The sequence below is a fragment of the Apium graveolens genome, chromosome 10, assembly GCF_009905375.1.
Source record: "Apium graveolens cultivar Ventura chromosome 10, ASM990537v1, whole genome shotgun sequence".
Classification (NCBI taxonomy): domain Eukaryota; kingdom Viridiplantae; phylum Streptophyta; class Magnoliopsida; order Apiales; family Apiaceae; genus Apium; species Apium graveolens.
Window position 1 is genome coordinate 149,226,681 of NC_133656.1, and position 21,361 is coordinate 149,248,041.

Genomic DNA, 21,361 nt, shown 5'->3' on the forward strand with positions numbered 1-21,361 from the left:
AAATTATAGTGAATCTTTCAGATATAGCAACTCATATAAATTCACTAGAACTCAAAATCTCACAATTATCTGCAATAAAATATTAACAATATATCATTGTATGATACTTGTCAAGTACTTTATATGCCAATAATTATGTTGCATCATATTTTAACTATTAAAAATAAGATATCAATTAATTAAATACCAATTATCTATCAAAAAGACATCAGCATTCAATTTCATATATCGTACAATTGTTAACTCCTAACAACTGTAATATCTCAAACAATATTGGTTCGATAAATAAAGCAACATTAACCAACATTGACTTGTTTGCAATCTTAGAAAAATATTCTAAGTTCCATATACTTTGATCCATTGAGTATTGCATCTATTATCAAAGTGTTTAGGAATTTGCAAATAAGTATAAAAATTATTCTAGGTGAACAACATATGGTTACTTCTAATCAAGAAAAATCCTCATTGACCATAGTTGTACTTTAAGAGATATTTTTACATATTTTATATTAGTATAAGTGACTGAGGATAAGAATTGATTACTTAGAGGAGTTCTAAGTAATGTCCAAATACTAATACTTCACAATTAGTTCATAGTTAAACTCTTAACTAAGTATCATTGACTGATATGAGTCAAGAATTAGCACACAACTAATCATGCTACAATCATGATTCTGATTTCAGAGAATTCTTGAGATATAAGCATTGCTAAATTCACTAAAACCAAAAGCTCATAATTAACTTATAACACATAAGTTACAATCAATATACTAGATATCAATTGTTGACAGATTAGTTATAATCAATCATGCTGCTTATTTTATTTTAAGTTAGTTTGAATTATGGAGCAAATAAAATCATTGAATTGCTTCAATTTCCATAATCCAAACTACCCAAAATAAATATTAATAAATAAATACTAAATACCTATGAGTTAGATACTAGCACTTAAATATTTTCATAATTATCCTTGAATAATCACCAATAGGATATATGACTTATATACATGGAAATTACTCTTTGGATAATTAGTAATTTTAGAAATACTTCCTAAACATATAAAATATTGAGAATTTTATACACATAACTTAGAAAATACTTCAACTTTCAATATTAGTGATTTTAAAAATAAGCATTGATTACTTAGAACAAAGATTCTAAATAATATCACTAATACTAAAATTATCACAATTATTCGTACATGATACAAATAACTATGTTGCATATTATTTTAATATAATTTAAATTATGAGACTGATATAGAATGAAATTATCTACAGCCATAATTTAAATCAATTAAAATAATATTCAAACTTAATGCTATAATACTTAACTACCACAAATGTATATGATATTGTAGTCATGATAATCAAGATAGTAGCACTAAGTACGAGGTACTGGATTACTAATAAATTCACAAGTCCTTTAAATATTGAAGATTTAATACTTGTGAACTTATATAAAGAATTCCTTACAGATGGGATTTCCAACTAATATGCAATGAATGATATCCCACACTTACAAACCATTCTTGGAAAATTAACTTTATCAAGTGATTTAATAAATGTTTATGTCAGTAACTCTTTAACTAAAAGACATACTCTCGAATTAAATGATACCTGGTGTGAAGGTGCCTTGTCATAGAGTGTTCACAGAGTTGTTGGATTTGAGGTTGTTTCTTATCATAACAAAGAAATCAATCTTCTTTCCACGAAGTTGACAGCTTCCTGAGATGCTTCTCCTGTCACTTATGTTGACAGCTTTAGAGATGCTTCTCCTGTCTTTCTTACAACCTGCGTAATCTATATCTATATAGTCAAACATGTTAAGCATAATATCTTTAGGGTACTTTACTCCAAGAGTTGATAGTCCCTTAAGATATCAACCAATCTTGTTAATAGCTATATGATTGGATTCTCTAGGATCCACTTGGAACCTTGCACTTTGGCATTTTGAGAACATTACATGTTGTCTATTAGCATATGAGTAAAAGAGTGAGCTCGTCATACCTCTATAGCTTGTCATTATACCCGAGTTGCACTGATCAAGCTCTAGTGGTTTCCGTTGGTAATTATTCTTGGCATGTTCAGAATCTTCTAAATTTTACATCTTCAGAAGATCCTTATACTTACTTGTATTGCCATCATCCTTTTTGTTTACTCGTGCTCCTAAAAGAATTTGTTTTTTTGGCTTGCTTGAGCTCCTAAAAGAATTATCCTAATGTCTTGTTTGAAGTAATTCCAAAAAGAATTGTAACCTTTCCAACATGCTCCTCCATACCTACTCTGCAATTACTTAGCAAATAATCTTGCACAAGTTTTTGTTAGTAGACCAACATATAACATTATCATTATATCAGAGCACATATATAACATTATATGTGTGTGCCTAGTGATAAGAAAGTTATTAATATGATGACTCTACTAGTTCATATTAGACTGTAACTTCAGTTAGAGTGCCATACCATGTCCTTGACGATTGCTTGAGTAGTATACTAGTTCATACCAACCTGAAGTGAGCTTGTGAAGAAGAGATATACGTAGACCAATAGATCTGCAACTGCAAAGTCCATGAACTATTGTGCATTAACTTCCTCTTTTGACTCACCAACCAGGAGTGCACTTGTACACATCTACTAGAGTCCAATTCCAAGTATAATGTGCATCAGGTGCCTGATATGTCATAATATCCTCAAGTCTCATCACTGGTGCTATCTGTTAGATACTGCTTCCTGACAATAACCTAGCATCCAGTTTGGCCTTGTCCCTCATAACAATGCCATTGTCATCTAGTTTGACTTCTGGTTATCCTTGTACCAATTACAATATTGTCATTTGGTTTGGATACCAGCTTCCATACAATCTGTTTGCTGACTGATTGAGTTCATCTTGCTTTGCAATCACCCAATCAATCCGGATCTTATCAGAGCTTCTGTAACTTTCTTAGTTTCTTCTTCAGATAGAAAACTAGAGAAATAATTATTCGCACTCAGTAGCCCTGCTAATCATTACTCCACCATCTGGATCACTTAAGAACTAGACTCTGGGAATAATATTGACATCAAACCCTTTGTCTCAGCAGATATGTTCTTGTAGTGTCCTCTTGATATTCAATGTGGTGTTGTATCTGATTTTGTTTATCCTTCTATTTCTCCCCCTAAGCTGTTGCTGGGATTTCCTAAAAATACTTACCCTTACTGACTGGCTTTATTGAAGTAATAAGTTGTATTATACACTTCCATTCCACTGCTTGGGTATGAATCATCAATACCATCAATTTCACCTTTAACATCTTGTAGCATGGAGTTGTTGAACTGTGCACTTGGACTTTCTATCACCTTCTGTTGATTAACCATAAATGCCCTGTAGGTTGTAGACTCCACTGAGTAGCCATAAAAAATATCCTAACTGTAGAACATTCTCTCCAAACACTTAGAGGTTATCCAGTGTTTGCTTCTGTTGGCTATTAACTCATTTATGGTCTTCATGTATACATCCCGATCAAGGTTTGATCTTACTTGTTGCAAACTATTTTGACTGCTCCAGCCCTTTAGTATTTAGAAAGTCTTGATTAGCTTGATATTTCCCTTGTAGCTTTAATCAAGTTCTAGTTCTTCCTTTGTACCACTTCATTATGACACGGAGCTTCCAGTGCTGAATATGTCTCAAAATATTCTTGATGTTACAGATATTAATTAGAACTGCTTCTTGAATTCAGTTCCATTATCTGACCACAAGATCATTTCTTTTACAGTTGCTTCCAGCTTGATCTTCTTTGATGTGATCAATCACCATCTGTGATGTCTTGTCTTGAGAACGCACGACCAACAAATTTATTTCATAAGAGTAGTCAACCACCATCACTAAGTTATATCTTTACTTTGATGTGATGTTGTCTTTGACTTCTCTTCTTGACATGCCTCACATTTATCATCCTTCTGAATTCCAGATGTGGCAGTCCTCTCACTAAACCCTTTTTATAAAAGAGTTCATTGTGTTAATGTTCAAGGGTGAGAGCTTCTAACTCACTCTTAATCAGAGCAAGCTTCTCAATCTTCCTGCTTCAGATGAGACATTAATCCTTCATTGAATTGACATTTTGTCCTTTGATGCAGAACTGTCTGATAAGAAGATTTGTGCCTTGATTCTCCAGCAAGGAAGTTGCTTCAAATTCCATGATGACATCCCTTTTCTGAATAGCTTGTTCCGTAATTAAAACCTTTGTTGTCATCACCAAAGATTATTGACGGAATAGCTTTTGTTGATCATATTTGATTGTGAGGCTCTTTCTTTGATCATATGCCTTGAATATGAATTACCAAGAATACATAAGAATCAATTGATCTGTTATGTCCTGCACTCACAAATGGATTAACAGTTCTTGGTACCCAACTTATCAGTTTGGGTCCAGTTGGATTAGAGATATTATTATAATCAGAGATAACAACAGCTACAACCTTATCATGCTAATTCTTATCTTTGACTGACCATTTTCTCCATTTTAATACCCTTGACATATTTGTCTCTAGGCTAGGGGAAAATGGTTCCAACCTTACATAAGGAGGACTAGCAGTATTTGCCCTATTGTAATCCTAAATGGGAATACATGACATTCATTCAGAAATATTACACATAAGAATTAAGCAAGACAGGCATGATATGGAACAAACAGAATTAACAAATAAATCACTAATTCTATCTAGTCCAATTCTGTTGATAAATCTCATCTAGCTATCTCAATCCAATTATAACTAACACATCTTAATAAACAATTCAGATTAAATGAATAAATCACAATGTAATAGGATATAGGAGATAAGCATAAATAAAGGTCTTATATGCTGGAAAAAAATATATCTCACTAAAGCAATTAATCATGTTCAACAAATATTCAAACTCATATTTAAGATCATCCAATGTAACATGCAAAAGTTAAACATCAATCCTAGTTACCAGAAAATAATCTAGTGAACTAGTTCAGCATTATCTATGTGTGATGCTATCATGCTTGTGCGAGTGTTAAACATTTAAACACTAAGATCTTATCATGCATTGAATATTGAGAACAAGATATTGCAATGGTTTAAGAAATTGAAACCTGAGATATGTGAGTTGGACCATCTTTAGAGAATGCTATGAAAGCAAGATATTCATGATTCTCGTCATCTGATCCATCCCAACTCTTTCCCGTGCACTATAAGTTTTGACTGGCTGCTTCCCTAAGAAAATATTCCACCTTTGTCACAGCTCTTCAACTGAAACCCTACTCATCCTTGTTTGTCAAGCTTCTCGTTCTGTTGTAGCAAAACCCCTGATAGTTACTTGACACATATGTCTTGTCATACATGTAGCTATCAAATCTTGTTTGTGTCCCAATCTCAGTCTTGTAACCACCTCTTGAACTGAATCTGTAAAAATTTCTGCTTCTGAATATATAAGCTTGATCCTTGGATATAGCTTATGTATTCCTTGTGAATCTGATACGACCAAACTTCCCTGACATGTGAACCACTGCCCTGACGTCCAGTCCCTCAAGTACTTCTACCTAAGCTTCTTCTGATTCAGCTGTCAGTAACTCTTACATTCTGTCCTGAGGTTCCAACTATACTGCATGTAACTGAGATATTTGTTTGTCCCCAATGTTCTCTCTGACCTCCACAAATCCTGTTCTCTCTGACCTCCACAATTCCTGCCTGTATGATTTCATTAATTCCCGGATAAATATAGCATTGGTACAAACCACTGTGTGACTATATAATCTGAAAACATAGAGTTGTCTTAAAATCTCTGAGAAAAATTGTACCCATAGAAATTTCATTCATTCCCTGCTTTTGAAAACCCAGTGGTATCCTATAGAGTAAGCCTTTGAGGAAGATCCACAATTTTCGTCTGTAGGTCTTGAATCAGTTCCATTGGATTAAGAAAACCATTATCTATAATTTCCGTGTTCGGGAATTTTCCGTCTGAATTGCACATGGTCTTCGTTTTCTTCAAAAGATTAAAATCCACTTTAAAAGCCCGGAGGAATCCTGAGTCTACCAATCCTTGAGTACCCTTAATTTAATATTTAAGAAAAATTTAAATTTCCAATATTTTTAATTTTCTTAGAAAATAAATTAATCAAAAATAAATATTTACGTAAAATCTAATTTTCAAGAATTTCGAATTTTCTTAAAAATTAAATAAAACGTAAATTATTATCTCAGAAAAATTTAAATTTAAGAATTTTAAATTTTATAGAAAAATAAATAAATCAAAAAATGATTAATTAAAGGGTTACAAAAATTGCTAAGTGTTTTATGGCGATCAGTCATTCCTGTATAACTTTTTGTGGAGATCAAATACTACAACAAGTCACAACAGAGTTTTAATATCCTTTTATATTCTTCTGTGGTGAACCCTTCTATGGCGACAAGAATGGTTATAGGAGGAATTACAGGAGTTGCCTTAAAAAAATAACAAAATACCTGCGGCGACCCATGTGTGGCGACTGCGGAATTCGGCTGTGGCGACACTCCTGCTAGCTTCTGTTCCTTTCTAAAAAAACAAACAAAAAAACAGTTCACAGCCTGGAGGGTAGAGAGCCCACGCACGGAAACAGGTCCGTGAAACTTTCTGTACGCGTGACTTCTCGTGTGTGTAATTCACATGCGCGTGTGACTTTAGTTGCGCACAGGAGCTTAAATGGTGTACATGTACAAAATAATTCAAGCTAATTCCATTTGCTGCCAAACCAACTTAGAATATAAATGGCAGCTAAAATAAACAAGAAACTGGCACACATTTTATAAAATAAAATGTCCCGAAAAATTAATTTAAGTTAAAAATTTTATTTACTAAAATTTAAATAATAAATTTATTTAAGTCAAATTTATAAAATAAATTTATTAAATTAAGTTCACAAAATAAACTTATTCAAGTTTAAATAATAAACCCATTTAAATTAAATTTATAAAATAAATTTGCTAAATCAAATTTATAAAATAAATTTATGTAAATTTAAATTAATAAAATAAATTAATTTAACAAGGTCTCTTGTCAATTTGAGTTCAAACAGTTTCTACACTTCGAACTGCACTGGCTGAGGATCCTGATTTGTGTATCAATCAGTCAGCTCTGATACCAATTGTTAGGTCCCGAATTATCGTAGAAGGTGGGGTTGAATACGATAATCACTAAATTAAAAATTCTTTCGAATCTTTAGCGGATAAAATATTTAGGGCTCGGTTAGTGTTTTCGTGTTCTTGAGAGGAATAGTGTTTGGAATGATAAAAACAAGGAACACAAGATATTCGGGGAAATATATATATATATATTCGTATATAAATCCTTGAGGGTGTTGCTACACTCCAGTAAATAAATTAACCAGCTACAATCTAAGAACAACAAAATTCCTAGCTACTACAAAGATTTACAAATCAAATCCTATACAATAATCTAGCTTTTATTTGTACTAGGATTTAATTACCGGGTAACGATTATAATGCCCCTAAGAATATACAAGAATTGAATCGGGCATTATAACGTTACTCCGGTGAGAAGTTAAACGGATATACAAATAGCTTGAGTTTCTCTGTAAATCAATGCTGCCATTTTCACTTCTCTTTTGGGAGAGAAGATTAATAGTAAATAATTCAGAATGAATGGTTGATTATCTTCTGCTGCAAAGTGTAGACTTTATCCAATAATTTTGTGGCTGAGGATTGAGGAGCTCTGTGACGACAGGTGTGTGTGGCGACACCTTGGAAACACAGGGGAGGGAGTTGATATGCTCTCTGTGGCGAAATGTACTCACAGGTACATGTTAACCACCAAAGTACATGAATGTACATAAAAACAAATTCACCTGTGGCGACCATAAAGTCACCCAGGTTCCTTTTACTTTCTTTTATTCCTTTTTTTATTTTGATTTCTTTTCTTTTGTTTTGTTTTTCTCTTTTTCTTTATGTTTTCTTTTTGTTTTTCTTTTTGTTTTCTTTTTGTTTTCTATTTTTCTTTTCTTTTTCTTTTTAAGTTTAAATTGTAAATAAATTAATTTATAAAATAAACTTAAATATAACTTATATAAATAAACTAATTTAGATTTATAAAATAAACTTATTTAAAATTTATGAGATAAATCATTTTAAGTTTATTAAATAAATTATATTAAAGTCCATTAAATAATTTATTTAATTTAACAATTAAACTTTGAGCTTCGCCAGTCCCCTGAGCTGTTTAGCTATATACCCCGCGCACCTCTTCTCGTACTTTAACATATAAACGTTCAATCCAAGTACGTTCCTCAACTTAACAATTTTTCTATAAATAATACCCAGATTCCTTTCACGAGCTGTTGACGCCTGGTGCAACTGGTCTGGTTCACAGACGACTAACCCCGATTCAGGTCTTCGTATTATAGCCTTGATTACATTGTTAAGCTTGCCTCAACTTTATTGCTTCGAACACTGACTATCAATAAACAACTGTACTTTCACAGGAATCCTTTCTGGTACTTTAGACAACGTCTTTATTAGCCTCTGTCTATACCCTGTCTTCAATTCTTCAGATTCTTATGCTTCAAACACTGTCTATCTTCAATCAATGCCAATACACTGAAATCTTCCGGTAGCACTTGTATACTGAATCTTCAACCTTTCTGAAACCCTGAAAGTCTATAACCTTTGTTCTTCACTAAGGCATGATCATATTAATGAACTTCTTTCACTGACCTGTAGACAGACTTCAGGATTTCTTCTAATCTTCTGATTCTTTGTATTTGCCTTATCTTCATTCTTCTTGATTTCTTGTGTAGACGTAGTATTATTAACCTGTCTTGTTCTAGTGTTGTTATCATGTTGAGTTATCACGTTACTGTTCATACAACTACGTAGTCTCACCAATAATGTGCTTGCAAAATTTACTATATTTCATTGTATATCTTTTTAATTATAATTCGAGTAAGGTGTTTCCTTTAGTCATGTAACAAGTTTAGCTTTAAATCTGAACTTATCTTTTTTAAATATCTTTTGTATGTTGATGTGGTTGAACCTTGTTAACATATATAATGATGTTATATTATTGGATAGTTTCATTATAATAATAGTTTTCTTATTAGGATATTTTCCTTATTATGTTTGGTTTTTGGGTATATAAACCCCTCTTCTATTGTAATCGAGAACAAGTCATATTATAATAAAATCCTACTTTTCTCTCTCCTCTAAATACTTTATCATGGTATCAGAGCTATGATTCGATCCGGAATAAGTTGATGATGAGTTATATCGGGTTGGGTTTCACATGTTGGGTTTAAAACATGTGATATGATTATTGTTTCTTCTCGTATTCTTCTTATTCCAATCGACTATTTTTTTCTTTTTTCGGATGATTTCAAATTTTAATCACGACTATTGTATTTTTCTTCGAATTGGTTGGATTTTTCATGGGTAAAAAAAATTGATTTTGGTTAAAGTTTATTTTTTCTGCTGGTTTTGGTTGGATTTCTCATGGGTAAACAAAATTGATTTTGGTTAAAGTTTGTTTTTTCTGCTGGTTTTGGTTAAGACTCTCATACAACTTTTTCTGCTGGTTTTGGTTGGAACTCTCATACAATTTTTCTGATGGTTTTGGTTAGGACTCTAATACACACTCCAGTCTCGCATTGATGATATTGGCTCCTTGATAATATTTTTTTTTAATTTATTACGCTCTCATCTTCCTTTCTTTTTATCGTGTTGATGATGGGGTAGCCCTAGGCACATCTGTATACTTTTCCACTTTTTTGTTTTATTTTATCTGGTACTCTAGGCACATTGTCCCTTCATTGGATTGGTGTAGGTTATTTGGTGCTCTAGGCACATTCTTTTAATATATTTGATGCTCTAGAAACATCGGCCCTACTATGGATTGTTTAGTTTATTTGGTGTTCTAGGCACATTGGCCCTTTGAGTGATTGGTTTAGTTTATTTGGTGTTTTAGGAACATTGGCCCATCACGGGGATTGGTTTAGTTTATTTGGTGCTCTAGGCACATTAGTTTAGTTTATCTGGTACTTTAGGCATACTGGCCCTTCGCGGAATTTGATTAGATTTGGATACAATTTGAATTGGGATACAGTTTTTATTTGGTAGAGGATTGAATACAGTTTGTTGACTTGGATTCAGTTATTTTGATTTTATTTTGGGTTGATTATTTAGTTTTGGATTTGAATTCAGTTCCGCATGCAGTTTTGGTTTTTATTTGGTTGAGAATTGAATACAGTTTGTTGACTTGAATTCAGTTATTTGGAGTTTGTATTGGGTTGATTATGGAGTTTGGTTTTGGATTTGAATTCAGTTTCGCGTACAGTTTTGGTATTGTTTTCAATGGTTGCAGATTTGTTAATTTGGTGATTTGATTGCTTTGTTTTCTCTTGGGTTGCTGCGCCTTCGGACGATTTCTCTTTTTCTGTTGCATTCTTTTTTATTGTTGCGTCTTTGGATTCGTTTGGAAGTTTTGTTTTTTTTGGATTTGTAACTCTGTTTTTGAATTTGTTTGGATGCTCTTGAATCTGATGTGGCGGCTTTGGATTTGTGTTTAGTTACGTGGCTTTGTCTCTTGGTTGACAAACTCCTGATTTAACATCGTTAGTTTGAGGGTGGATGTTAACATATATAATGATATTAAATGTTAGATATATTTGAGATGTCATGTCTAATATGATTCATGTTTAGTTTTCAGATCTTAACAAACAGGAAATATCAGGACTTACTGGAAGTCAGAAGATAGATATCAGAACTTAAGGTCATATCAGAACTTAAATACGGGAGGACTTATAGTTAAGGAAGGAAGCTGATTTACAGGATAGAAGATCGAGACTAAAAAAAAGAAGATATGCATGGAAAGAGAAGATAAGAAGACTTGTATAAGATATCTGATTGATATATTTTAGGAGACAGAATTATATTCCATATCAATTAGAAGTTATCTTGTAACTGTGTACTATATAAACACAGATATAGGTTTACACTATCTGTGTTATCATTATCGAGAAGATCATACATTATAACCTAGCAGCTCTTAGTGATATTTGTTCATCACTGAGAGAGAACAGTTCCATTGTAACAGAATTTATTATATTGAATATATTTGTTTACTATTACTTGTGTTCAAGATCGATTTGATTGTAATGACACTGTATTCAACCCCCTTCTACAGTGTTGTGTGACCTAACAATTGGTATCAGAGCTTATCTGTTAAAACACATACAGTAAAGATCCAAAACAATCATGTCTGAAGAAGCAGAAACTCCAAACAAGCCCACTAAAACTGAAGAAACTCAAAAGACTCAAACCCACAGTCGATATGAGACTATTAGGGTTCCCATACTGAGACCTTCTGAGTATCCCATATGGAAAGTGAAGATGGTTATGTTTCTGAAAGCTACAGATCTAGAATATCTTGACAGAATTAATGAAGGACCATATAAGCCAACCAAGCTCTCTGTTGTAGTTACAGATCAGCCAGCAAAGACCATACCAAAGGAGAAAAGTGAGTATACAGCTGAAGATATCTCATCCATTGCCAAGGATGCAAAGGTAAGGCATTTGCTGCATAGTGCCATTGATAATGTCAAATAGGGTAATTCATTACAAGACTGCAAAGGAAATATGGGATGCTTTGGAGATAAGATGCCAGGGAACTGATGCAATCAAGAAGAACATGAGGACTATACGCACTCAAGAGTATGAGCACTTTGACTCAAAAGCTGATGAGTCATTAACTGACTTATATGACAGGTTTGTCAAACTCTTGAATGATCTGTCATTGGTGGACAAGGAACATGATCTTGAAGATTTAAATCTAAAATTTCTTTAAGCTCTTCCTGAAAGTTGGGATTTGAAGTCTACTACTATAAGAGACAACTATGCTCTTGATGAAACTACTCTTGATGAAATTTATGGCATGCTCAAGACTTATGAACTTGAGATGGATGAAAGGAGAAAGAGGCATGGGAGAAAGTCAAGGACAGTTGCTCTTAAGGCTGAGGAGGAACCCCCCCCCCAAAGTGGTTGTCTCAAAGAAAGGCAAAGGAAAGGCTCTCATCATAAAGTCTGATTCAGAATCATCAAGTTCTGATGATGATGATTCAGAAACTGAAAGCTTACCAGAAATGGATGCTGATGCAGAGATGATGAAATTGTGTGCCCTTATGGTGAAGGGTATCACAAAGATAGCCTAAGGAAATTCAGAAAGGGAAAGAAGTTTTCCAGGAAAGGTGTAAGTGTTGATAAGAAAGGGTTCAGAAAGTCTGAATGCAAAAGTGCAAAGTCTGACAGAGGAAACTACTCAAATGTCAAATGCTACAATTGTGGTGAAAGAGGCCACATATCTCCTGACTGCAAGAAAGGAAAGAGTGATAAAGGCAAGGCACTTGTCACAAAGAAGAAAAGTTGGACAGATTCTGAAGATGAGGTGAATTATGCCTTGATGGCAAATGCTGAAGGCAGCCCTGAAACTGCTGAATTGAAGGTACCTCAAACAACTTATGCTTTTCATACTGATGATATTACTGAGTTGAGATTATATCTTAAAACCATGTTTATTAGTTACAGAGATCAAACTTTAACATGTGAAAGATTAACTTCTGAAAAGCTTGCTTATAAGAAAAGGAATGACTATTTAGAAAAAGAGTTAGTTATGTTCCACCAAACTCTGAACGAAAGAGATGATGCTTTTTATGTTAGAGATGAAGTGCTAAAATTGAATGAATCTCTAAAAACTGAGTTAGAAAAGGAAAGAGAGATTATCAGGACTTGGACTAACTCTGGCAGAACAACTCAGAATTTGTTAAGTAGTGGAAATTGGAAAGAGGGCTTAGGTTATGGAGATGATAAAAGTGAAAAAGGAACTGAACAAATTGAGCCAAGTATTGTTAAACAGACTGTTAAGCCAAAGGTGAATCCTGTTAAGTTTGTAGCTAAAACTGTAAAGTCTGATTCTGAAAAGATGAAAGAGTCTGTAGCTGAAGTTAAGGAAAAGTCAACTTCTGACAAATTAGAATAGGATAAACCAGCTGAAGTTAACATAGGCTTAATGACAAAGAAGTAGTTTAAGCATAAGCTGAAAGAAATTAGGAATGACAACAAGGTAAAAGCAGCTAGGAAAAATAGGAATGGTAAGGAAGGTGTGAATAAAAGTAATAATTATATGCCTGTTCCTAATGCTCCTAGAAAGAAATGTTATAATTGTGGAAACTCTAACCATCTTGTTTCTTCTTGCAGGAAGAATAAGAATATAAACTCTTTACCTCCTAAGTCAGGAGTTAAGAGTCAGTCTGTTAGGTTTAAGCCACAAAATCCTTGTTTTCATTATGGTAGTTTATGGCATTCCATTTGTACTTGTAAGGAATATCATAGTTTGTACTATGATTATTATCAAATAAAACCTTCTTTGAAGAAAGTTACTTTAATTCAGTCTAGTGTAAAGTCTGATGCAAAGTCTTATATAAGTTTCCGAGAAAGGTTCTGAAAGAATGATTCCCCCTGATAAACAGCATGTTAGCATAAACTCTGATATTAAATCCGCTGCAAATGCTAATAAACTTAAAAAGGCCAAAGGATCCAAGCAAGTCTGGGTCCTTAAAACTAATCATTAGTGGTCTTTGTGATTGCAGGGCAACAGGAAAGATATCCTATTGCTGGACAGTGGATGTTTAGGACATATGACTGGAAATAAAGCCATGTTATCAGACTTTGTGGAGAAAGCTGGCCCAGGAGTTTCTTATGGAGATGGCAACATCGGAAAAACTCTGGGATATGGCAATATTAATCTTGGAAATGTCATCATTGAATCAGTAGCTCTTGTCTCTGGACTTAAACACAATCTTCTAAGTGTGAGTCAAATCTGTGACAGAGGTTATCATGTGGATTTCTTTGAAGAACATTGTGAAGTTGTAAGCAATTCTACAGGAAAAGTGGTTCTGAAAGGTTACAGGCATGGTAACATTTATAAAGCCAGACTTTCAACAAGTACTGATGGTTCTGCAATCTGTCTGATGAGTAGAGCATCAATTGAAGAAAGCTGGAATTGGCATAAAAGAATCTCTCATTTAAATTTCAACAACATAAATGAGCTTGTAAAGAAAGATCTTGTGAGAGGATTTCCAAAATCAGTATTTGCTCCTGATGGCCTTTGTGATTCATGTCAAAAGGCAAAACAAAGAAAATCTTCATTCAAGAGAAAAACTGAATCCTCAATTCTTGAGCCTTATCACCTACTGCATGCTGATCTATTTGGTCCAGTCAATGTCATGTCTATTATAAAGAAGAAATATGTTATGGTTATATGGGATGAGTTCACAAGGTACACTTGGGTGTATTTCCTGCATAAGAAAAATGAAACTGCATCTACACTAACTGATCATGTCAAACAGCTAGATAAGTTGGTCAAAGATTCTGTTAAAATTATAAGAAGTGATAATGACACTGAGTTCAAGAATTCAATCATGTAAGAGTTCTGCAAAGAGCAAGGAATCAAATAGGAATTTTCTGCACCTGGAACTCCACAGCAAAATGGAGTTGTAGAATAAAAGAACAGGACTCTTATTGAAGCTACACGAACTATGCTTGATGAAGCAAAGTTACCAACCTACTTTTGGGATAAAGCTGTGCAGACTGCTTGTTTTACACAGAATGCAACACTCATAAACAAGCATGGAAATACACCAAATGAGATGGTAAAGAAAAAAAAGCCAAATCTGAAATACTTTCATGTATTTGGATGTAAGTGTTTCGTTCTTAAGACTCATCCAGAACAGCTGTCAAAATTTGATCTAAAAGCTGATAAAGGAATTTTTGTTGGATATCCACTTTCCACAAAAGCCTTCAGATTCTACAATTTAAGAACAAGGGTTGTCATGGAATCTATCAATGTATCTTTTGATGATAAGAAGATTACTGGACTTGAAGATTTCAATGATCACGATCAGCTGAGATTTGAAAATGAAGACTTAAACTCTGATCCTGTAAGTTCTGACGGGTTAAGTTCTGATGTCATTTAAACTGTGGTAATAACTCCAAAGGAAAATGCACCTGTCCAGGGGGAGCAAGCTGAAGATCCTACCACAACTCAAGACTCTTAAGAAGCATCAGAACCTGTCACTAGATCTTCAAGTTCTGATTCATCTAGTTCTGATGAGCCAAATTCGGATAATTCTGGAAACTCTGATACTTCAAATCCTGAAATATCCAAGTCAAATTCTGAAGTCTCAGAGAGCATAACTACAGGGGGAGCATCATAAAATGCTGATGGAGATAACATGGATCATGGGTGAGGATCCAGTTCTAGAAATTAACTTCCATCTGCAAGGAAGTGGACCAAATCACATACACCTGACTTAATTATTGGAGATCCTGAAGCAGGTGTCAGAACTAGAACTGCAACATCAAATGAATGTTTCTATCATTCTTTTCTATCTCAGACTGAACCAAAAAAAGTGGAAGAAGCTCTTCAAGATGCTGATTGGGTGCAAGCAACGTAGGAAGAGTTAAATGAATTTGAAAGAAACAAAGTTTGGACCCTAGTGCCAAGACCAAAGAACAGATCAGTTGTTGGCACAAAGTGGGTGTTCAGAAACAAAACTGACAGTGATGGCATAAATACAAGAAACAAAGCAAGGCTGGTTGCTAAGGGTTACTCTCAACAGGAGGGTATTGATTATGATGAAACATTTGCAACAGTTGCTAGATTGGAAGCCATTAAAATCTTTTTGGCTTATGCTGCTCACAAAAAGTTTAAAGTCTTTCAAATGGATGTAAAAAGTGCTTTTCTCAATGGAGAATTGGAAGAAGGGGTGTATGTTCTGATGGAGCTTCAGCCTTGCTAAGAATAGACGAGTAGTTGTTAGGAACAACCTTAGCTCCATTGAAAATCAAGTCTTTTGGTGCCATCTCTGTAAGAAATTAAGTGAGAGAATAGATTACTTGAAAGGTGTTTGTGAAAATGCCTGTAAGAAAAACTGCTTCAGAGAATATTAGTGGGTGAGAGAAACAAGAGAGATGAGAGAATAAGAAAAGTAGGTAAAGATTAGAAAATCTTTTAACTCTCTTATTTATACATCCCATGTGATAACAGTTAATTTTTGAAGCATGACAGAAAATTTACACCTGGCAACGTGTGAACAGTCGGTAAAAAGTTAAGGCAGGGGTTAATGGGTACGGGAAATAAGCAATAATTACCGGCACATGTAGTTTTTCAGGACATACACGTGTACCACTAACCCTTAATGATTATGACTGTTTTTATCTCACCTTAATATATTCTGATTAAATAAGACTGTTTTAGTTTTTACCACAAATAAGTCAAGTAAAGAATAATGCCACGTAAGCATCAAGGATTCCATCAGGATTTAATATCGAAACTTTAACTTATATCAGATTTTAACAGTCATCAGAATATGGCTTACCAACTCAAACAGTGAATATCTTTTTCTGTGATTCTTCATACAAAAACTGACTGGATTCTTCAGAGTTTAATTATCAGAATTTGTCCTCAGAATTTATGCAAATGACACTTAACTGTTTTTTCAAAAACATCTTAATCACCACAGTAATTTTTATCATTCATATGGAGTGATAGTGTGTGCATTTAGCAGAATATCATATAAAGATTAAAGTCTGATAAACTTCAGTACATCTTAGAAATAAGGCATAACTGAGAAAAGTGCTTAAAATCTGTCATTTATCATGGAGTCTACTATAGAACAAATTTATGCTAGAGTCCACCTCAACTGTTTGTGCTCATTTTATGCATCTTTTGAAATTCCTTTTTACAGTGGCTTCACAGTGTAAGTGAGTCACAACTGTTTATCAGAATTTATGCTATTATCAGAGTATTTCTCCAGTAATCAGAGAATGTGAAAAGTCACCAAGGAAATTTATTTGCTTTTCTAATGCATATTACTTAATACCAGCAATGCACTTGGGTCTTACCTTTCACATATTTACTCTAGATCTCAAAGGAGTACCTGACTTTTATTTTCTTTTCTTTTCTTTTGATAAGTGAGGCTTATCAGCATTTAGTTCATCCTTAATATTTACTAACATCAGAATTTGACAGATAAGAAACAGAAATCTAGTTTGTGACTTAGTAAAATGATACACAAAGTAAACTTGACTAAGCTCAATATCAGAATTTGCTTGTGTTAATGAGTTTCCACATAAACAACTAATTCAAACATGGGATTTCTAGTATATTAAAGACTACTATGTCAGCATCTAGCACATATATCTTCATTGGATTGAATAGTCACAGAACATTCAAATCACTATCAGAGTATAAAGTACCTTGGGAAGAAACTCACAGGGGAGTTGAGTGGACCAAGAAGTGGAATGAATCAGATTTTATTCCAAACACCAAAATTTTGACAGAACATGTGTCAAAAGCTGATGAGTTATTGTTAAATTCTGATTTCAAGACTCAACTTAAGGTTACAGCTATGAGTACAAGAAGTCTTCATGGTCTACATTCCATTACTCATGATAAGGTTGATACACTAAAGGAAAATGTTGATAAGCTAGATCTACAGATCAAGCTTGACAAGAACAGATATATGAGACCTACTCTTGAGAAAATTGAAGCCATTGAGAAGATTCAAGAGAAGCAACAGGCCCAAATTACTGAGGTCCTACAAAATCAAGCTTCTCAGAAAGCTCAATTGGATGAGATCCAATCTTCAGTTGAACTTCTTCTCTCTCTCTCTTACTTCCTGACGATGCCAAAAAGGGGGAGAAGGTAGTTAAGTCCAAATGCTCACCTACTCAAATACTGAAGAAGAAGGATGACAAAGGTGATGACCAGGGAAACTCTGATAAGAGCAGAGGTCAAGAAAAAGTTCAAGGAAAATCTTCTACACAGAACAAGTCAAGTTCTGATACTGTGAATGCTAAAAGTCTAAAGTCAAGTTCTGATATCCTGATTCAGTCAGGATCTAAAGACTCTCAGAAGTTTTTACAAACTCTGAAGCTAAGCAGACTACTGTTTATTACAAAGATCCTAAAATACAGACACTTGATGAGGATATAGCTAGAAGATTATTTCTGAAACAAAATCCAGGAATGGATTTGGAAACTCTCAAGGAGGAAGAAGCTAGATTTGCAGCTGAGAAGACAAATCTAAAGTCTAAAGTTTCTGATGCAAAGAAACCTCTAAGGCCTAAGGAAAAAGGCATTGTTATCAAGGAAAAGTCAAATTCCGAGGCTTCAAAGTCCAAGACTAGATCACAAACTGAGATTGATCCTAAGTCAAAAGGAAAAGAAAAGGTTGGTGAACCTTTAAAGATTCAGAAAAAGATAAGTTCTTCCGTTCCAGTCTATCAAGCTACAATGCATGATGATGATTTGATAGAAGATGAAACTGTTCAAATTCTGAAAAGAAGAAAGTTAATTGAAGAATCTAAAACAACCTCTGACACTGCTCAAGTTGTTCAGAATGAAGAACAGCAGGCTATAGAAGAAACAGCAAATTCTGATCAAGCTATTAAGACATCAACTACTGACAATGCTCACGTTGATTTGAAAAAGATGATAATTGCTTATAAGAAGAAGCTGTTATGGAAGAAAACTACTCCAGTTGAACCAAAATTCAATCAAATGATTAATCAACTCGCAACGTTTGGGTTGAGAGCCAAGCAACCTAGAGATAGAGCTAGATTATGTTCTGATGAACAAAAGATACAAACATGAGTAGAAGTTACTCTAAGATATCCTTTCATGTTGACAGAAAAACCATATGAACAAATCAAACAAAAGCACATTGACAAAGTGATGTCTGCTCAAATTGTGATAGATGCTCATGATAAAGAAAATCTAAAAGAGAAATTGATCTTATTTCTCAATGATGGAAGAACTTACAGACTAGCTGATAGAGCTTCAAGATATTCACTATCTTCTGGAAGTAAAATCTGATGTTACAAGAAGATGGTCAGAGTACATTTTGAAGGCTATAAGAGATCTTCTCAGAATCTCTGGTACAAAGGCTTCTCAGTACATTCCAATGATTACTAAAGATGATGGAAGAGAAATTCCTATGCTGAAGAACTCTGTTAAGGTGAAAGTTATTCTGAAAGGAAGATGCTTATGTTATAATGAAGACTCTTCACATCCTAGAGTTATCAGACTTGGTGATGGACTTGAAAGAACATCAATTCAAGCTCTCAGAACAGCCATTTATCAAATTGGTGACAACAAAGATGAAGAACTGATGCAGGTCAAAGCACAGTTAGTTGAAGTTCTGAGAAAAGCTGAAGATAAGTTGGTAAAAGATTTTGTTAAGAATCGTTATGGATTCCGATTGATCCAGCGATGTTGGTAAAGCTGCATGTTCTGTAAGTTGTAGTTAATAGTCTTATTAAACTCTTATTGCATTTGAATTTAAATATTTTTGACATCATCAAATCTATTAACTTGTATATTTTGCATAATTTACAAGTTGGGGGAGATTGTTAGATATATTTGAGATGTCATGTCTAATATGTTTCATGTTTAGTTTTCAGATCTTAACAAACAGGAAATATCAGGACTTACTGCTGGAAGTCAGAAGATAGATATCAGAACTTAAGATCATATCAGAACTTAAGTACGGGAGGACTTACAGTTAAGGAAGGAAACTGATTTACAGGATAGAAGATCGAGACTAAAACAAAAGAAGATATGCGTGGAAAGAGTTAGAATAGAAGAAGACTTGTATAAGATATCTGATTGATATATTTTAGGAGACAGAATTATATTTCATCAATTAGAAGTTATCGTGTAACTGTGTACTATATAAACACAGACATAGGTTTACACTATATGTGTTATCATTATCGAGAAGATCATACATTGTAACCTAGCAGCTTTTAGTGATATTTGTTCATCACTGAGAGAGAACAGTTCCATTGTAACAGAATTTATTATATTGAATATATTTGTTTACTGTTACTAGTGTTCAAGATCGATTTAATTGTAATAACACTGTGTTCAACCCCCTTCTACAGTGTTGTGTGACCTAACATTATATTATTGGATAATTTCATTATTATAATAGTTTCATTATTAGGATATTTTCCTTATTATATTTGGTTGTTGGGTATATAAACCCCTCTTCTATTGTAATCGAGAACAAGTCATATTATAATAAAACCTTACTTTTCTCTCCCCTCTAAATACTTCAAACCTAATATTCGTAGTAATATTTTTTCTAATAATTTATAATTAAGGGTGTGTTTGAAATTGTTATTGTAGACAGTAACATCAGTTTTTCGCTAACAGTTTAGTAAAATGAAAAAACTGTATTATTTCCCCTATACTTTTGAAAAAAGTTGTTCTTCAGCTTTTGCGGGAAGTAGTTACTGATTTCACCATCAAATCTTACCAAAAACATTATTTTGTTTCAAAAATATTACCAAATATTAATCTGAAATAGAAACTAAGTTTTTCTTTTTGCAATTTAATTTATAAATGTTTATAAATTAAATAACCAAATCGTAATTCTCGAACGCGTAACGCGAACACACGTCCTAATTAATAAGAGAAAACATTAGTGTCAAAATTGATAAACCTTACAAAGGAAAGTGAGCCTGGTATCACCCTGAAAATAGCTAAACTTTAAAAAAGAAAGTGGATTAGGTATCACCAATGGATAGTAAACTTCAGTGTTTTAGTATGCATGCCAAGATTTATTGATATTTTAATATTAAGTAATTTTTTTGTCTTAAAAAATCTAGGCAAATTGTATGTAGCACTACAAAAAAGTCAGGGTATTTCCGACCAATTAAAAATGACTACGACTAATTTTACTGTATTTTATCGAATTTACGGGGCACGAGTAAATTCGACCATTTACGGTCGGTCGAATTAAGGAGAAGTCATCTTTAATCGGTCGAATTTAGCAGTTTAATTTAGCACCGATTTTTATTCGGCCAAATTTAGCACCGATTTTTTATTTGGTCGAATTTAGCACCGATTTTTTATTTGGTCGAATTTAGTAATCTGCCAAAAAAAGGGGAGAAACTTTCCACTAATAACTTGAATTTTGAAAAATAAATTCAACCATTTTTGGTAAAATTTAGTAAATGGTTTGGGCAGGAAAAATCCCGCCTTTTTTTCAAAATTAATGAAAATAATAAATTTATCGCCAAAAGAAAAGTATCAAAAAATTTTACTAAATTTGATCAAAACTGATAGAATTGAGCTAAATGCGACCAAAACTAGTTAAAAATTTCTAATTTTTTTAAAAAGATTATTTTTATTTTTTTAATAGGTTAGTACATATATGCATAGAAAAAAATTAAATTGAAGTGAAACTTTCATTGTTTAAAAAAAATTATTTAAGAATATATATATATACCCCACCTTTTTCTCCAC